Source organism: Bos taurus, chromosome 5 (assembly GCF_002263795.3).
Source record: "Bos taurus isolate L1 Dominette 01449 registration number 42190680 breed Hereford chromosome 5, ARS-UCD2.0, whole genome shotgun sequence".
Lineage (NCBI taxonomy): Eukaryota > Metazoa > Chordata > Mammalia > Artiodactyla > Bovidae > Bos > Bos taurus.
In genome coordinates, this window is record NC_037332.1 from 66,424,175 (window position 1) to 66,444,003 (window position 19,829).

Below are 19,829 nucleotides of genomic sequence, written 5' to 3' on the forward strand. Positions count from 1 at the left end.
ATAACCACGATGGTGTGATCACTCATCTAGAGCCAGACATCCTGGAGTGTAAAGTTAAGTGAGCCTTAGAAAGCATTACTACAAACAAAGCTAATAGAGGTAATGAAATTCCAACTGAGCTAGAAGATAACTGTTAAAATGGTGCACTCAATATGTCAGCAAATTTGGAAAACTTAACAGTGGCCACAGGACTGGAAAAGGTCAATTTTCATTCCAGTCCTAAAGTAAGGCAATGCCAAATAATGTTCAAACTACCATACAATTGCTCTCATGTCACATTCTAGCAAGGTAATGCTCAAAATCCTTCAAGCTAGGCTTCAGCAGTATGTGAACTGAGACCTTCCAGAGGTACAAGCTGGGTCTGGAAAATTGTGTCAGAGATCCAATTGTCAACATCTGTTGAATCATAGAGAAAGCAAGGGAATTCCAGAAAAACATCTACTTTTGCCTCATTGTGCTAAAGCCTTTGACTGTGTGGATCACAACAAACTGTGGAAATGTTTAAAATAGATGGGAATACCGGATAACCTTACCTGTCTCCTGAGAAATCTGTATGCAGATCAAGAAGCTGCAGTTAGAACATTACATCGAACAGCGGACTGGTTCAAAATTGGGAAAGGAGTATGTCAAGGCTGATGTACAATCCAAATACATACAATAATATAAGAATGGATAAGTTACTTGTGTGATAATATTATAGTATATTATTCAATAATGAAAATAAACTACTGCTCTGTGCAACAGTATGGATGAATCTTATAAACATAAGTTAAATCCCAACACTTAGGAGTACATGAAGTTTAAGAGAGACTGAACTAATCCATGTAGTTAGACTAGTGCCTGCCTTTAGGAAGAAGAGATAGGTGATGACCTTGAGGAGAAATGAAAGGAGCTTCTAGGGTGTTGATAGCATAATACTTCCTGATCTTGGTGGTAGTTGTCTGGATGCATTTGCTCTGTAGAAGTTAATCAAAATGTCCACATGTGATTTGCCTACTTTTCTTGATCTATGTTATGTTTCCACTAAAAGTATATTTAAACTACTGGAAAAAGACCGCTTTTTTCAGGGAAGCTCACATAATAACTTACCAAAGCAATTTATGGTTGAAAAGAATCTTGGAGATTATCTAGTCCAGGGATCAGAAAACTATAGCTCTGTTTCTATACAAAACATTTGCTAAGAATGTTTTTTTTTTTTTTTTATATTTTACAGATTGTAAAAGAAGAAAGAAGAGGAGGAGGAGGAGGAATGAAATGTGCAACAGAGACCAAGTATGGCTTTCAGAGTCTAAAATATTTACTGTCTGTCCCTTTAGAGAAAAAAGTGACTGCACCACCTCTGGTTCAACACCTTTCTGTTGTACAGATGATGAAACTGAGGTCACACAAAAAAATGACATGTCCAAAATCATCCAGCAAGTTGGTAGGAAAATCAAGACTAGAAGTTATTATTATTTTATTATTATTATTGGATTACATGGTACTTACTAATGTGCTTAATTTTTATCTTCAACCCAGACCTCTCACTAGACCTAGGTACCCAACTTCACAAGCAACTTAAACTCAACTTAGCATCTTCCTTATCTATACTTCCCCTACCACCAGCCTTCTCTTCATCCTTTATTCCTATCTTCACATCCACCTCCCTATCCAGTCACCATCCAGGAACCAATGGGGTGTTTTAAACAACTCTTTCATGTTCCATAGCCCAAATTTAATTGATCGCTAAATTTAATTAATCACTGAATTGTCAGTCCTATGTGTTAATATACCTCAAAACCACCCTCTTCTCTATTCCAACCACTACTGCCTTTGATTAGAACTTTATCTTCTCTTTTCAGAACAATTGATTAGTCTTTACATTGGTTTTCCTGTCTTATTTTCTTTCAGTTTATCCACAACCAGGATAATCTTCTTAAAGAGGAGATTTGGTAACCTATTTGTCTGTTCAAGCAATGGATTTTAATAGTGGATTAATATCAAGATCTCCCTCCTATTTTTTGATTTAAGCCAGAATTAAGCTTCAAGATCATGAAGGATCATTTCAATATATATAATGGCACCCAGCATTGTTCCTCTTGGTGGTAAAGTTTGAAGTATTTCACTCCTATCAGTTTCTGGAAGTATGTCCTTCCATACTCATTTATTCATTCATTCTATTCAAAAACATGTACTGAGCAAGGTATTATGATCCTTTCTGACCAGGGGCCAGAAAATGATGTGCATGAAAAGACTGTCCATGCCCACTCATTTACATATGGTCCATGACTGCTTTCACTCCATCTCAGTGTGTGAAAATCAGTTCACTTTCCATCACTTAAAGGAATTCAGTTCCGTAGTGATTAGCCACATGTGGCTATTTAAATTAATGAAAATGAAAGAAAACTAAGAGTTCAGTGCCTTGGTTATAATAGCCACATTTTAAGTGTTCAGTCACCATGTTGGAGGGTGAGTATCATATTGGCTTTACAGCTGTAGAAATTTCCATCATCCTAGCAAGTTCTTTTGGATGGCACTGCTGGTAACTATGGAAGAAGAGTTGTGCTCCTTAACATGACACATAACTTCTTTTAGGGTCTGATCCTGCCTTGTTCTTCAGTCATCTCCTGTCACTCCCCTCTAGAGCTCTACATTTCAGTGATAGTGAAGTGTTTATAATTTCCAGAACATAATGCTGTTTATGTCACCCTACCTTTGATCATGTAATATTGTTATCCAGTCCAAGATGTCTCTCCTCACCACATGTCAGGCCAATAAATCAGAGACGAGGTGTTGAGTCAAAGAATAGGAGTTTATTTAGAAAACCAGCAGACGGAGAAGATGGCAGACTAATGTCTCAAAATGACCATCTTGTTGGGGTCTGGATGCCAGGTTCTTTTATAGAACAGAGAGGCGGGGAAGTGAGTAAGTAAAGTAAAAAGCCATTAATCTTGCAGATATCTCCTGGAATGACCAGCCTTGGGAAGGCATGTGTTAATTTCTTCTTCCTGGAGCAATCCACAGGTGGACACGGTCTAGAACAAAGGCATTTTGGTTTAACATTCAGACAGTGGAGTAGAGTTCCCTGAGGCAGGCCATTATGTCTGGACAGTATTGTTTTAGTGAACAAAAGCAATGGGAAGCAAAGTTAAAGTAAAAGAAACAGACCCAATATGGAGTTAGATTTTGTTCTTCCCTGTAACAATATCCTCTGCCCAGAAAGCCGTCACCTATGATAAACCTCTATTCTTTCAAAATGGAACTCACATGTTACCTCTTCTAAGAAACCTTTCTTACACCTTACCCTTCAGTCCTCTCTCAGTAATTTCAACACCTTAGACATATTTTTGTTGGTGCATAATATTGCACTGAAATTTGTTTTTATCTTTTTTCTCCTGTGGACTATGAAAAAATCCTTAAGAGTAAGGCCCATGTCTGGTTCAGGAGTCAGTTAACTTTTTCTGTAAAGGGCTAGATACCAAATATGTTTGACTTTGAAAGTCATGTTGCATCGAGTGTGATTATTTTACTCTGAAGTTATCATGTGGAAGCAGTTACTGACCAAATGTAAATGAGTGGCCATGGTCAGCTTTATCCAAAGCACATCATTTTCTGACCTCTGGTCAGGAATGATCATAATACCTTGCCCAGTACACATTTTTTAGTAGAATGACTGAACTAGCGAATGAATGAATGTGAAAGAACAAATTATTACAGTGGTGGAATGCTTAAAACTCTACAGGAACAATGCTGGGTGCTGTTATGGTAATTATTGAGATTAATTTTTCTGATCTTGAAATTTAATCCTGGTTTAAGTAAAAATGGGGGTGGTGAGACCTTGTTGTTTAATTCACTGTTAAGCACGTATATGACCCCATGACAAATTTGATTTTTCAAATCTTTGATAACTATTTAAATATTACTGGCCTTCTTTGTAACCTTATGCAATTTATTTTAAGCATTTTTAAAAGGGGACAGAGAAGTGAAAGGCCTCTGCCTGTCTCTGGGTACCGCGTTCCTGGAGCGCACAGAGGGAGGGACTGTCTAGACTGGAAGGGATGGTGGTGCAGCTGTAGTTGGGGAGTCCCAACTCAGCCAGAGGAGCCCCCTGTGGTGCCGGAGCAATTACCAAACTAAGAAGCTGCCTGCTGGAATCCTCCCCACCAAAGAATGCTTGGCGGCTGTCTGGGTGTCTGTCTGGATCCAGATCCTCCAGGGATGGGAAAACCTGCCATCCCAAACACTTTCCCCTTCGTTTGCCACAGAGTGAGCTAATGGGACCAGGGCTCTACCTGAAGGCTCTTTTTAGCTCCATTGTGTGTCTGAGCCAGCGGGTGGGTGAAGAGGGAGAAGCTGTGGAGCCTCAGGGTTGTGTACATTGGCCAGAGCTAAATGTGCATTGATGAATACCAGGGTAAGAAGTTGTGGCCTGAGACTCTATGCCTGAGTGGATGCTAATTATATTTTTTCTCACACCCTGCCTCAGGCCAGAGCTCAGCCTGCCAAACCTAAGTGTGGGCTGGAGAACCTTTTTCTTGTTATTGTTTTCAAAAGCCTTTGCATGTTCAAATCCTTTATAACACAATCGAATGCACATTGGGTGAATTAAATCAACAAGGGACTGGCCAGGGATGAATCTCCAGAAATTCAGTTACCCGATCCCCTATAACCAAGAAGGCTTAAATTGCTGCTCAGAGAAGACAGACCCCCATGCTCTCAAGTCTACATATGCCCAACCCATCAAGTTATCCAGGCCATGCTTGTGGATTGTGTTAAGAATCAGGCTGAACTGGGTTTAAATTCAAGCTCCACCATTTGCCAGAGATGTGACCCTTAAAACGATGACCTAATCTCTGTGAACTTGTGTCCTCATGGGTAAAATGAGTGTTATAATACTTGCCTCATTTACCAAAGACACAGGAGAGCAGAGGTGACACATGCCAGGTGTAGTGTAGGTTCTTAAATGTTTTATGTTGGGATCTTCAGTTTTTGCTAATGGAGGCCCATGGCTTTCTGTTGGGCAGGTACAATGCAGGAACCTCTCATCCTTGTCCTCAGAGCATCAGACCTGCAGTGGGGCCATCTCATAGTAAACACACAGTAGCTACTTGATCAAGATTGCTTTCAGTTCAGTTCAGTCACTCAGTCGTGTCCAACTCTTTGTAACCCCCTGGATTGCAACACACCAGGCTTCCCTGTCCATCACCAACTCCCGGAGCTTGCTCAAACTCATGTCCATTGGGTTGGTGATGCCAACCATCTCATCCTCTGTCGTCCCCTTTTCCTCTTGGACCAAGAAAGGAGCCTTGTAACCAAACAGACCCTCCTTGTATCATTTGTCCTTACTTACCACATATTATTTATTCATATTCTGCTACTGGCCATTTTTATCATGTAGGTTATCTTCCTTGCCTCTCACCTCTCCTCACCAGTTCTGGAGACATGCAGGTCTCTTTCAAGCAGAGTGGCTTTGAGTGCATGTTAATATATTCACAGTTTGGTTAATTTCTTCACCAAGGTAACTGCTTCTTATCACATTCAGTGACATCATAAGATATCTGGACTCTTGATTAGGCCAGGAGACTTCCAAGTTAAAAACATTTTTAAGGATTCTGTGAGTTTTCTTCCTTGTGCTTGAAGGAGATTGAAATACTTAGGTGAATTACTGGGTTCCAGGAGCATCTCCCAAGGTTGGGTTTAAAGGTGAAATTGTAGAAGTGTTTAACCATTTATACAGCAAAAAAGTTACTGAAATGTAAACCCACACAGCCCGCTAGAATGCAGGCACTCCAAGGACAAGATTTGTGTGGTTCATTCATTGCTGTGTCTCCACTGCTTTGAACAGTGACCAGCTCAAGGAATTTTTGGTGAACCAATAAATGAGATCCCTGGGGTTCTTATTTATTTATGTAGCCATGGGGCTACAGATGTACAAATAACTATGAAAAAAATGGAAGCATGGAAGAAGGAAGATCTTAGACAGCATGAGGGGGTCACAAAAACCTCCATAAAGAAAGTGACTCTTGAGCTGAGGCTTGAAGAAAGCTCAAGAATTTTCAAATGGATAAATGATGGAATTTCAGAGAGAGAAGCTAGTGGGAACAAAGGAGACACAGAAGTAAGATAGCATGGTATGTTCCAGGAATTATAAATAGTGGTGGCTAGGGAGTGTAGGAAATAATTGGGCAAAATGTCAGAAATCAGATCATGGATAATAACTCTCTGTGACCTGCTAAAGAGTCTAGACTTCATCCTTTGGGCAATAGGTGAGCCACTACAGAGATGTGAGTAGGAAAGTGGCAGGAGAGGTTTAGAGAGGTCTCTCTGGAGGACAGATTTGAGAGGGTAAGATCGAGGCAGGAAGACATAGGTCATTGTAGTGGCTTAGTGAGTGGGAAAGGAGAGGTGTGTAAGGCAGGGCAGTGCAGTGGAATGGTGAACAGGTGGTCTTGATATATTTTTAAGAAGTAAAATTTATATAACTTGGGTATAAAAGAGAGTGAAGGGCTAAGAGTTTCTCTTAGGTTATTGATTTGAGCATCTAGATCAATGGGAAGGAAGGGGTTTGCTGATGAGAAGATGAGGAGATTAATTTCCCATGTCTGCAGAACATCTAACTGTAGATGTTCAAGAAGCACTTGAGTACTCAAGTCCAGAACTGGAGAGAGCTTGGGATGGAGGTGTGACTGGGAAGAGATCAGCATGGTAGTGACATTACATGGCTCACCATGGAGAATGGGAAGCAAAAGGGCCTGTGAACAGAACCCCAGGAAACACCAAGATTTAAGTGACAGGCACAGAGAAAAGAAGGACCAGGAAAGAGGAATACCATAAACCAAGGAGAGGAGGTTTTGAGAATGTGTAAGCCCTCATCAGTGCCAAGTGAATATAGAGATCATTGGATTAGGAACCAGTTGAAGGTAACAGGTGGTAAAACAAGGGACACCAGACAGGGTCCAGTGGGTCACAAAGGAAATGAATGGTTTTAAAATGAAGGCAGCAGGTATAGACTCTTTGTTGTAGATATTCAGTTGGCAACTGTGAAAGCAGAAGATAGAATGGGACTTAGAGAAATACATAACCTTGAGAATTTTTTGTTTGCTTTTTGTTGTTTTTCATTAAAGGTGGAACATACCTGTGGGAAGGGAAAATAATTAGGAGAGATAGAGAGTAAAGATATAGGCAAGAGAATTTTTAAAAGTTCTTTTTAATGGAAACAAGTTATAGGATTTAGTTTAAAGAGAGAGGGATTAGTCTTGGAAAGAAGGAGGATCTGAGGGCATGATGAAGGTTGATGTAGATAAGTAGCCTAATGGGATTTGAAGCAACTAGATTTGTTGCCTTAGAGTAGATGGCTTTTCTGACACGATTCAGAAAAAAAAAGAGAAAATGTCTTAGGAACCACAGATTCATGAATGTCTCTTCATCCTCTTCCTTCTTCAGCCTAGAGATGCCAGCAGAAAGCATGGGCTTTGGAACTCGACCCCTTGGGTTTACAAGATGGTTATACTATTTACTGCCCATGCAACCTTGGGGAACTTTCTTCACTTCTGTGTACCACAGGTTGTTTCATCTGAAAAGGGGATATAATAAGCAACACTAATTACTGTATAGAGTTGAAGTGAAGTGTTAGTCACTCAGTCATGTCCAACTCTTTTCGACCCCATGGACTGTAGCCCACTAGGCTCCTCTGTCCATGGGATTCTCCAGGCAAGAATATGGAGTGAGTTGCCATGCCCTCCTCCAGGGATCATCCCGACCCAGGGACCAAACCCAGGTCTCCTGCATTGTAGGCAAATTCTTTACTGTCTGAGCCCTGGTGGCTAACATATAGAGTTGGGTGAGGGATAAATAATATACAGGTAAAACACTCAGATCAGTGCTTGGTAATTGTGGGCACAAAATAAATGCTAGCCCTTATGATCTGGGGAACGCTAGTAGGCTCCCCAGGCATGGAAAGCAAGCACAACTCAGGGAGGAAGACACCAAGATTTATAATATAGAAAGGAAACTTCTATAAAGCAAAGTCAGTGTTAAGTGAACAGAAGTCTAACTTGAATCGTAAAAACAGAAAGTTGCAGCCTCTCAATCAATTCCAATTCTTGAGTCAGTTTACAGAGATCCTTGAATGGTGGGGGTGGGAGGGACACTGGGTCCCAATGAGGAAGAACCACAGGACACCACCCAAAATTTTGCTGTTAATCTTATCCCAGTTTTTCTTAAAGGGACCTACAGCTTTTTACCACGGTAACTACACCAGGGAAAATGAAATATTCAGAGGACTTAGGGACTATTGGATACTGATTGATTCCAAGCTGACACTAATTCCAAGAGACCCAAAAGGTTACTGTGGTCCACCACTCAGAGTAGGGGCTTATGGAGGCTAGGTGGTTAATGGAATCTTAGCTCATGTCTACAGCGCTTGGGTCCCTGAACGCAGCCTGTGGTTATTTCCTCAGTTCTGGATACATAATAGTAATAGACATGCTCAGCAGCTGGCAGAATCCCAACCCCTACCCTGGTTCCCGGCCTGTGGAGTGAGGCTGTTATCATGAGAAAGGCTAGGTGAAAGCTGCTCATACTGATTCTATCAAGGATAGTCGTGGTTTAGTTGCCAAGTCTTGTCAACTCTTGCTACACCATGGACTGTAGCCCTGCCAAGCTCTTGTGTCTGTGGGCTTTCCCAGACCAGAATACTGGAGTGGGTTGTCTTTTCCTTCTCCACTACCAAGGATAACTGTAAACCAAAAGCAGTACGGTATTCTTGGAGGGTTTCCAGAGATGAGTGCCACCAACAAGGACCAGAAAGATGCAGAGGCTGTGAGCCTCAGCACATCCCCATTTGACTTGCCCATTTTGTCTCTGCAGAAGACAGATGGATCTTGGTGAATGTGGATAATAGTGCAAGCTTAACCAGGTGCTGACTCCAGTTATAGCTACTGAATCAAATGTGTTGTCATCACTTGAGCAAGTAACACACCTCCTGGCCCCTGGTGTGTGGCTGTCAACCTGCAGGTGCCTTTGTGTCTGCCATCTCCACAGACATGCCAGAATCCCAGAATCAGTGTGCTTTCAGCTGATAAGCCCCACAGCACACCTTCACTGTCCTACGTCAGGGCTTCAGCGGCTCCCCAGCTCTGTGTTTTATGTAGTTTGCCTTTTCCTTCCACAAGGTATCATTACCTGGATGACATTATGCTGATTGGACTTGGCAGACAAGAAGTAGCAACTACTGCAGACTTATTAGTAAGAAATGTATATGTCAGAGGATGGTAAATAAATCAAACTAAAATTCAGGGGCTTTCTATCTCTGTGAAACTCCTAGGGATCCGGTTGTATGAAGCATGTCAAGGTGAAAGATAAGTTGCCATGTGGCCCCTCCCACAACCAAGAAAGAGGCACAATGCCTAGAAGGCCTTTTTAGATTTTGGAGGCAACGTATTCCTCCAGCCCCATGGTTGAGTGAATTGAAAAGTTGCTTGTTTTGAGTGGGGCCCAAACAAGAGAAGGCTCAGCAATGGGTCCAGGTGGTTAGAAAGCTACTCTATCATTCAGACCATTTGAACCAACAGATCCAGTGGTGCTTGAAGTGTCAGTGCCAGACAGGGATGCTGTTTAGAGCCCTCTTCCTAGGTAGCACTAGTGGTAAAGAACTCACCTGCCAATGTGGGAGATGTAAGAGACACAGGTTCGATCCCTGAGTTCGAAAGATCCCCTGGAGGAGGGCATGGCAACCCACTCCAGTATCTTTGCCTGGAGAATCCCATGGACAAGAGGAGCCTGGCAGGCTACAGTCCATGGGGTCGCAAAGAGTTGAACACAACTTAAGTGTCTTAGACACACACATGCACGCAAGCCTCTACAAGTGCATCACAACACAACGTGGCTATTCTCTGTGGTCCTTCTGGGGAACAGCTCTTGACCTCCTACCTTAGTAGAGACTGAACAGTCAACCATGGCTCACCAAGTTACCATATGACATGAGCTGCCCACCATGAACTAAGTGTTATCTGACCCACTGAGGTATAAAGCTGAGTATGCTTGAAAGCACTTTATCATCAGATGGAAGTGGTACCTACATGATCAAGTCCAAGCGGTCCCTGATGGCACAACTAAGTTACATGAGGAAGTGGCATATGTTCCCGCAGTCCCCACTCCTGCTGTCCTGTCTCGTAGGAGTTCCCTACCATCAGCTGACAAGACTCAGGCCTGGTCCACAGAAGGTTCTGCACGGTATGCAGTTACCACCCCAAAGTGGACAGCTGCAGCACTCCAGTCCCTTCCTGAAATCTCTCTGAAGGACAATGGTAAAGAGGAATCTTACTGGTGGAGGAACTCTGAGCAGCGCACCTGGTTGGTCCCTCTGCTTGGAAGGAGAAATGGCCAGGCAGACAATTAAATACTGACATATAGGCTGTGGCCAGTGGTTTGACTGGATGGTAAAGGACTGGAAAGAATTCAATGGGGAAATTACTGATGAGGAAATTTGGGGATGAGGTCTGTGGAGAGACCTCTCTGAATGGGCAAAACACAAAACCTGAAGAAATTTGTTTCCTAGCCTAGGGTGAATGCTCACCAAAGGATGACCTCAGCAGAGGAGGATTTTAATCATCAGGTGGATAGAAATACTCATTCAATGGCTACTAGTCTGTTTTCCCAAATAGCCTGTCATCGCCCAATAAGCTCATGAACAAAGGGGCTCTGGTGGCACAGATGGAGGGTATGTGAGGGCTCAGCAACATGGATTCACCAAGGCCAGCCTGGCCACAGCTGCTACTGAGTGCCCATCTGCCAACACTGAGTCCTGGCTATGGCGCCATTCACCAGGGTGATCAGCCAGCTGTCTGGTCAGCTGCAGGTTGATTACATTGGACCTTTTCTGTTATGGAAGGGGCAGCATTTTGTACTTACTGGAATAGACATTTACTCTGGATACAAATTTGCCTTCCCTGTGTGCAGTGCTTCTCGTAAAACTACCATCTGTGGACTTACAGAATGCCTCCCCACCATCATGCTGTCCCACACAGCAGGGCTTCTGATCAAGGATCTCACTTCACAGCCAAAGAAGTGCAGCAGTGGGCCCCTGCTTACTGGTGTTACCATGTTCCCCGCTAGTCTGGAACAACTGGCTTGAATGTTGAAATGGTCTTTTGAAGACTCAGTTATGGTGTCGGCTGTGTGGCAATATGTGGCAGGGCCAGGGAAAGGCTATACATGCTGTGAATCAGCAGCCAATATATGCGCTGTTTGTCTGAGACCCAGGATCCACAGGTGGAATAAGTGGTGGGAATGGCAGTGGCAGCACCCCTAGTGATCCACTAGCTACATTTTTGCTTCCTATTCCTACATCCTTATGCTCTGCTGGTCTAGAGGTCTTAACTCCAAAAAGAGGAAGGCTTTCACTAAGAGATGCAACAAAGATTCACTGAACTGGAAGTTAAGACTGCTGCCCAATGCCTCCGAATCAACAGGCAAAGAAGAGAGTTGCTCAGCTGATTTGGGAAATAATCCTGACCACCAAGAGGACATTGGACTGGTATTCCACAATGCAGGTAAGGAAGAGTATGCTTGGAATTTCAGAGATCCCTCAGGCCATCTCTTAGTATTACCGTGCCCTATGAATAGGTCAGTGGAAAACCAGGACAACTCAATCCAAGTAGGACTAGTAATGGCTCAGACCCTCTAGCAATAAGTTTAGATCATCCCACCAGCTGAAATTGGTGCTGAAAGTAAAGGGAATATGATATGGGTACGGGATAAAGGTAGTTATAAATACCAGTTACAACCGCATGACCAGTTAAAAAACTAAGGGCTGAAATTGTCATGCATATTTACTCTTTATTTTGTTATAGTTATGTGTGAGTGAATTTGTTTTCTTCCCTCTCTTATCTCCTTATCATTAGTATAAGATGCATAGACTTTATATCATAGTGTTTTAAGTGTTGTTAACCTAAGTCATAGTATTTTAGTTATGAGCTATCAAGGGGAAGAATAAACATGACCCAAGGATTTTGATCTCCTCTTCGAGGGAGGGGATTAGTGCATTTTAGGTTGAATGCAGGATAGTTACATTGGGTGGAATTATGATTTTGTTACTGATTTCATTTGGAGATTGTATGGTTTAAGGAGATGCATGTGGATGCCGAGTTGACAAAGGGTGCAGCTGTGATGATTTCACTTGATCGGGCCACAGGATGCCCAGATATTCAGTCAAACATCCTTCTAGGTATTTCTTTGAGGGTGTTTTTGAATAGGACTAACATTTAAATTGGTAGACCGAGTAAAGCAGATTGCCCTCTCCAATGTGGGTGAAATTTGCAAATTATCTTTTATCTGAATTTGCTTTGCTTTTTCCTCTCTTGGATCTTACCTTGGGTAAGCTGTGTCTCTCTCTGTCATGTATCAGTGACTTCAGGCTAGCATTCATGGGAATGTAACCAATACATAAAACATTCAGGAGACTTCCCTGTCAGCATAAGATTGTCCAAATGCATGCAGGGGTCCCCCCAATAGGCACACTGTCCTCACAACACCCATTCAGCTGTTGGCTGGCGACAATGTTCAGATTCCTCTCTTGACCTATTCCCAGATGGTTCTAACCAGTCCTTTTCATTTCATTTGTATATTTGTATAATGCAATGAAGCATATCCTTGCTGGGACTGCAGAGCAAATTGGTGGCATGCCTTCTGAGAGTTCCAAGGTTGTCATGGGCATGATACTGTGCTATGCTATGCTATATGCTAAGTCACATCAGTCATGTCTGACTCTGTGCGACCCCATAGACGGCAGCCCAACAGGCTCCCCTGTCCCTGGGATTCTCCAGGCAAGAACACTGGAGTGGGTTGCCATTTCCTTCTCCAATGCATGTAAGTGAAAAGTCAAAGTGAAGTCGCTCAGTTGTGTCTGACTCTTAGTGACCCCATGGACTGCAGCCCTCCAGGCTCCTCCATCCATGGGATTTTCCAGGCAAGAGTACTGGAGTGGGATGCCATTTCATTCTCCGGATAGCAATACCCTGCTGTAACTAAAAGTCAGTTCTAAACTCCCCAGGGAGTTCCAGAGGATGCATGTTCTTCATTCTTTTGGATACATAGCAGACACCCAGAGTGTCCTGAGGTGCCCTAATAACAAAATCTCATTCTCTTCACATACCAGGGGGAGAAGAGGACCAGGTTGGTTCTGTATCTTTAGTGATTCGATGAAATCACTAAAGAGAGCTCTGATTGAAAGTCATCTTTTTCATAACACTGAAAAGATGTAATATTAGCTTAATCATTCCCAAATGAATCCTGAAAAATATTTGGAAACAGTACATTTATACAAAATCATTTCAGTGTTACTAGAAAGTTTCAGCCATTTGCTATAAACTTGTACTTTTAAGTGGCGACCATGTGGTCTGCCTTCAGAACATCCAGTTCTTTCTTTTTTATAGAATTAAAACCCCTGACACGTGTTTTAAGACCTTAAGAAAACCTTTAGTGCTTAGCAAAATGCAAAACCTGGCATGGCCATAAAGAAGATATATTTGATTTTACCCCTTGAAGGCATTAAAAAAAAAAAAAAGACACAAGATACTGTCTGTAAGAAAACTAAAATGGCAGCTGGAACTTCTTCCCAGAAGTCTCTGGGAAAAGACATCTAAGGTCACTCCTTATTCTCCCCCAGGGTACCAAGAAAGCAGCTTACCCACCCTCCCCCTCCCCCCTCAACTAAAGCTAAGAGCCGTGGGGAGAGATCGAACTCCCAACAGAGCCTGTCTTGATTGAGGAAGTTAACACTTCAAGAAAAGGAATTCTGTCTTCTTGCAGGGCTCTTGAAAAGGATCCTTGCCAAACGCAACCCCAAATTAGAAAAACTCCTTTTCCTAAGACTTAGGAATTAGTCACCAACTTGTATTAGCATTCGGACCTGTGAAGAATTGCATCAAATCATGCAGCCTAAGAGGCCTACTTTCAAAAATACAACCAATTTCAAAATGAGAGTCTACACGGGAAATCAAGAAGGTTCAGGTGCCAGGGAGAGATGGTGAAATTCACATTGGATGTACCACACTGGAATCTAGCACCTGTGAGATGATGAACAAGAGATGCTAAGAGGGTAATTCTCTTTTGGGAACATGAGGGAGATAGATTTTCAGTTCCAGGATTAAACTCAGGGTTTAATCCTACATTGAAGGGCATCATTGATGTGTCATTAGCAACATATTCCTACCAGTCTGGCCTTAGCTTCTCTGGATTTGGGGAAGTGTTTGAGGAAAAAAAAAAAATGGTTGTTGGGGTGGGAAATAGTTGTAGAATGATTTAAACAACCTCCCTTCACATAACCTCTGTTGTGTGTTGGTTTTTGTGTGTCCAGTAGACTGCTTTGCACAAAAGAAACACTCTACACATACTCAATGAGAAGACTCTTGAGAGTCCCTTGGACTGCAAGGAGATCCAACCAGACTATCCTAAAGGAAATCAGTCCTGAATATTCATTGGAAAGACTGGTGCTGAAGCTGAAACTCTAGTACTTTGGCCACCTGGTGCGAAAAACTGACTCACTGGAAAAGACTCTGATGCTGGGAAAGATTGATGATGGAAGGAGAAGGGGACAACAGAGGATGAGATGGTAGATGGCATCACTGACTCGATGGACATGAGTTTGAGTAAGCTCCAGGAGTTGGTGATGGACAGGGAAGCCTGGCATGCTGCAGTCCATGGGATGGCAAAAAGTCGGACACGACTGAGTGACTGAACTGAACTGAATTTTGTATTTATATAGGCTCATGCATTGGCCAAAAGTATTTTAGTGCAATTTGATTCCTTTCAAAGAAATTAAAAATGAGCAAATGTGAGAGGAAGATTGATCTAATTTGGACACATGATATCATTTTAAAAGTATCCATGCCTTTCTTAATTACTAGTCAATTTAGTGATCCAAGGGACAAAGGAGCTGTATACCGTGAAATGAAGCAAAGGCGATTCAGGCTGTAACAGGATGTTGAAATTGAAGTTATGACCAGGTCCCAACATTCAGTCAATGGAAAAATTCCAAAAGGAGATACCACCAATTGAATGTTTACAAAGGAAATGATCCTGAAGAATGGTCAATGAATTTTTTACCTCTCAGCCAGATCAAGACTATGAAAAGGGAGGAGTGGCAGGTGATCTATTATTTCTTTGCCTCTAGAGAGAGACTGGGAGGAAAGCATTGTGTAGCTGGGAGCAGAGTCTGACCCTTTCCCAGGGAACCTGTAAGATGATGAAGGTTGTCCATCATTTTCATGCTGGGTAAGGAAAGAACTCCCTAATGGGATTAGCCTGTACTCCCAGGGCATGTTGGCGGAAAGGAGGCAAGAGGATTTTCTAAGGACCAAACATTCACTAACCAAGAGAAAGAGATGGGTTGTTTCTGATCCTAGAGGTACAGGGGGATCCCAGCAGCAAGAATCTGGAGGTGGGCACTTTGGTGAGGGAGGAGTTAAGAGCAACCACTCAGTGAAAGTCACTCAGTTGGGTCTGACTCTTTGTGACCCCATATACTATAGAAGAGCAACCACTCAAAAGAGATGTATATTGTGTCCACATCTGCCAGAATCAAAGGAATTGCAGGGAGAGGAACCCAGTGCAAAACATCTTGTGAACCTATTGAAATACCTCCATAGAGACAGAATCTGCCAGGCCCAGAGAACAGGAAGCCACCCAATGCAGTTCCATTAAGGCTTTTCTTCACCACTCCTTTCTAACCTTCGAGGGGGCAAAAACGGATGGCCAGCTAGGAAGTGGGTGGAGAAGAAATGCATACGGTAGAAAAATATAGAAGAAATCAACCAACCTTCCCCTATCTGATTGCAGTTTTCCAAATATACTCAATATATATTTCTGAACTATATGCACACTAAAGAAAGAGGAAGCAGCCCTATGTCACTTTAGGATGTGTTAATGATACCTTAGACTTATTAAACTTTCTAATCTGAGACTATGTTCTCAATTTAAAGTAGTGGTACAACTGCTCATTACCTAAGTGTGTACAGAAAGTTCATGGGGCGTAACCACAGGCAGATTTTGGTTTGGGGGAGATGCTCATTAAGAAAAATATAAAATTGTGCTTATAGGAAAAGAAATCACAACAAATCACAGATTTTTAAAAGTTGACAAATAACACATATATCACAAAGAAAAATTTTTGTTAGCTGGCTGGCACATTGATATAATATTTTTTCTAACTGAGTTTTGATTGAATATTTTTTGATAGTTTCTTCATATGACAATGGTAAATATTATTTATTTTCTGAAAAGAGAATGGAAAAAAAATGTACTGATAAGCTTTATTTATAGTAGCAATACAGGTTTGTACTTAACAAGAAAGAGGTGTAATGATAAATATTATTTCCTTTGTTTTCCCATTTATAAAAAAAAGAAAAATAATAAATGCATGTGACATTTATAATTATATAAACTGCATTTCCAAGTTTGTTGTGAGTAAGGATCTCTGAGAACTGAATCTTTTGCTTACAGCCTTATGTGTATGTGATGATTAGAAAAGTTTTCAACAGACTAGTTTCTGGTTCTGTATGGTCATACCTAGTTAGCTCTGTCCTACCCAGGTACTGTATGACATATTCCTATCTAGATAATGTCTGGTTTGAGTCATTGTTGGAACACCAGTTAGTCAGCCTGGCAAGCAGTAGAAGCAAAATTCAGACACTGTCCTGCCTTCATGGAGCTTTCAGCCTGCTAGGCAGAGACAGAAGAATCAATTGACCACATGAAAAAGATGGGAGATGTGTTTCAGAGGCAGGGAGAATTGCTCTCTAAGAATGCACAAGGAAGGAATTATTCTTTGATAATCATTATGTAATGCATGGTGGATTAAGTGTGAAACAAGAGACCCAGGTCACACGGGCAGTCACAGAAAACCTGTCCAACTCTATCTTAAAGCCCTCGATTGAATAATGGAGGCCCTCCCCTCTTCCTGAATCTCATTTCTCTCTCTGAACTTTGTATTGGTCTTTTCTCCTTAGTGTCTCATTGTCAGGCACTACTGGGATTTACTCTGTTCAGCTAATAATGTTGTAAGCAGGGGGAACACAAGAAAGACAGAGCCCCATCTGGCTTGGGTCTTAGAAGACTCCGTTGAACTCAAGCTACTTCTTGGCATCTCAGAGCCCTCTTGCTGGGCTTCTTTACAAATTGAACAAGCTTTCACAATCACCTTCTAATTCTGTGCCCTTATCCCATCGCTAAAACAACTTCCACCCCATAATACATCATGGGGGATGGGCATCATCAAGAGAGGCAGGATGAATGAATCAACAAAGGAACATTTGCCTTAAATTGTGGTGTGTTCCCACCCACCCCCACCCCCCGCCGGAGAATGTAGCTTGCTCTTGTGAGCCCTTGGTACACTTGACATTCTGTAATTCCAGGTAACCAGTATTTACAAACCTACTTCTCTGTGTGCAGCACATCAGCTGCTTCATAAGTATCTGAGGTGCTTGTTTAAAATAGATACCGAGCTTCACTCAGGAACAACTTCTCAGTGAATCTGGGGACTGGGACCTGGGAATATGATGCTTGTTTAAAATACAGATACCAAGCTTACTCTGAAACAACTTCTCAGTGAATCTGAGGACGGGGACCTGGGAATATTAATTTTTACTTAGTCTTTCAGGTGAATGTTTTGTAGATTAAAGTTTTAGAATAGCTACCCTAGGATAGTGCATAGATGACCTTCCCAACGTCCAGCATCAAGAAGGCACTGGATACCCAGACCATATGACACCAACATGACAACTATAGACAAGGGAGAAATCTCAGCCCCATAAAATAATCCATGGAGGAAACTATAAAATATTCTAAATTAAAAAGGCAGCAGCATGAATAAAATGGCACAGGTACAAGTTGATTCTTTACAGTGTTTTTGAAATAACAAGTGTCCACATACAAGGTTCGGATGAAGCAAACTATAGCAGTCATGAAAAGAAATACTGTGCAGTTTTAGAAAAGAATAGAAAAGTAGATACTGTTTAGATTTGTTATTAAGTTAAAAAGGCAAAATCCCAAGTATATATATGGCATATATATGATATTCAGTCTTTCACATGAGAAAAGAGGGAAAGTAAAATATATGTTCATATTTGCTTGTGTTCCCATAAAGAGGATAGAGAAGAAATCAACAAAAGTGCCAAGGCACATTGTTTGCAGTAACAGCCTTATCTGCTCACACTTCTCTTTATCTACTCTCCATGAGTTGTGCCTTCCACACTGTCTCTGGACGTGGCCATATAATTTCCTTTGGCCAATATGAAGCAAGCAGAATTTGGGAGCTGCCTTCTCTAGCTGCTCGTGCAGTACCGAGTGCTATGTGAAAAAGCCTGGGCTAGCATGATGGATGGTGAAAGACATATGACCCAGCTGCCTACCTCATATCCCAACCCCTAAACTAGCTAGCAACATGTCAACTGCAGAGTGGCATAGAATGAGAGACTTACTGTAGGGTTTAAATGTTGTAAAACTGGAAGTCATTAGTCAAAGACCACAAAGAAGAGCTAATAAACACTATCGAATCCTGCTGCTTTTCTATCTGATGCTATTCCTGAAAGTCATCCAAGGTCAGCAGCGTAGATTATTCAAAAGAAAAAGTGAACCCAAAGCAAGAGAGATGGAGGCCAACCTGGAAGCCGTGTCTGTCTTCCATTCCATCTACTCCCTTTGCTGTGGAGCCATGCGTGTGCCTGGCCCAGGCCTTAGGGAGGCAGAAGGAGGGGATCCATGGAAGCTGTAGGAGCTGTGGGTCTTGCTGCTGCCTCATAGCAGAAGGCTGAGCCTGTGGATCTGTGACAAAGCACGTGGGCTAATTGGTCCCTCAGGCTCTGTACCAGTGTTCCAAGCATAATGACTCCCACTTCACTTCCACCCCCAAATATCTTGCAAATATCCTGTGTTGTCACTGGGACGACCCAGAAGGATGGTATGGGGAGGGAGGAGGGAGGAGGGTTCAGGATGGGGAACACATGTATACCTGTGGCGGATTCATTTTGATATTTGGCAAAACTAATACAATTATGTAAAGTTTAAAAATAAAATAAAATTAGAAAAAAAAATAAAATTTAAAAAAAAAAGAATTATACAGGGAAGGGAATTCTAAGACATGTAGTTGCAATTCACCTAAGCGAATACAGTATGACCACACTAGCCTAGATCACCACTTTCCACCATGACCCCAGAAGCACGGAGGGTACTCAGGTCCACCAAGGTCACCAAGCCCCCAAAAAACTGTTTAGTTCACAACAGAATCACAAGCTAAATTGTTGCTTTAAGCCAATAAGTTTGTTGCACAGAAAAGCTGATATAATCGGATATCTAAAAATGATGAGATGAGTGGATAACTGTAGTTAGAGACAGGGTAGGAGCTAGACCTCTCAATGTATGCCTTATTCTATAAGACATCATTTAGGTTTTTGAACCATGTAAATGTACGTGAGAAAAAAGTTAATTTTAAAACCATCTGAAGGGACTGTAGGATGCCAGTGGGTACCTGTTGCACAAGACACTATTTAAAGGGGTGTAGGTGTAATTCAGAGAAACAGAAGAGGTGTGTATAAGTCAGTTGAGGCCCGCCAGTCATGTACATCTCAGATACAGAGCAACCATCCACCCAGCTCCCTGTCAGCAGTCTTCTCAGAATCAACCTGTAATCTCTTTTTCGTCCTTTACTCCAACCTGTGATCAAGGCTTTGGTTCCATCTCTGAGTATCTCTGAAATATGCTGTCTTCTTTTTGTCTCCACCACCATCACTGCTGTTGTTCAGTCACTGAGTCATGTCTGATTCTTTGAGACCCTATGAACTGCAGCGCATCAGTCT

General features: G+C 42.1%; 1 long non-coding RNA gene across 2 annotated transcripts in view; it reads left to right on the forward strand.

Annotated features, from left to right (window-relative positions):
• The window catches only part of LOC101902701 (uncharacterized), a 145,661-nt gene that overhangs the window by 67,535 nt on the left and 58,297 nt on the right, over positions 1–19,829 (forward strand). For both annotated transcript variants that reach the window (XR_009494562.1, XR_234627.5), the window contains exon 2: positions 1,214–1,272. This is a non-coding gene — a long non-coding RNA (uncharacterized lncRNA). The remainder of the gene's footprint in view (positions 1–1,213; positions 1,273–19,829) is intronic.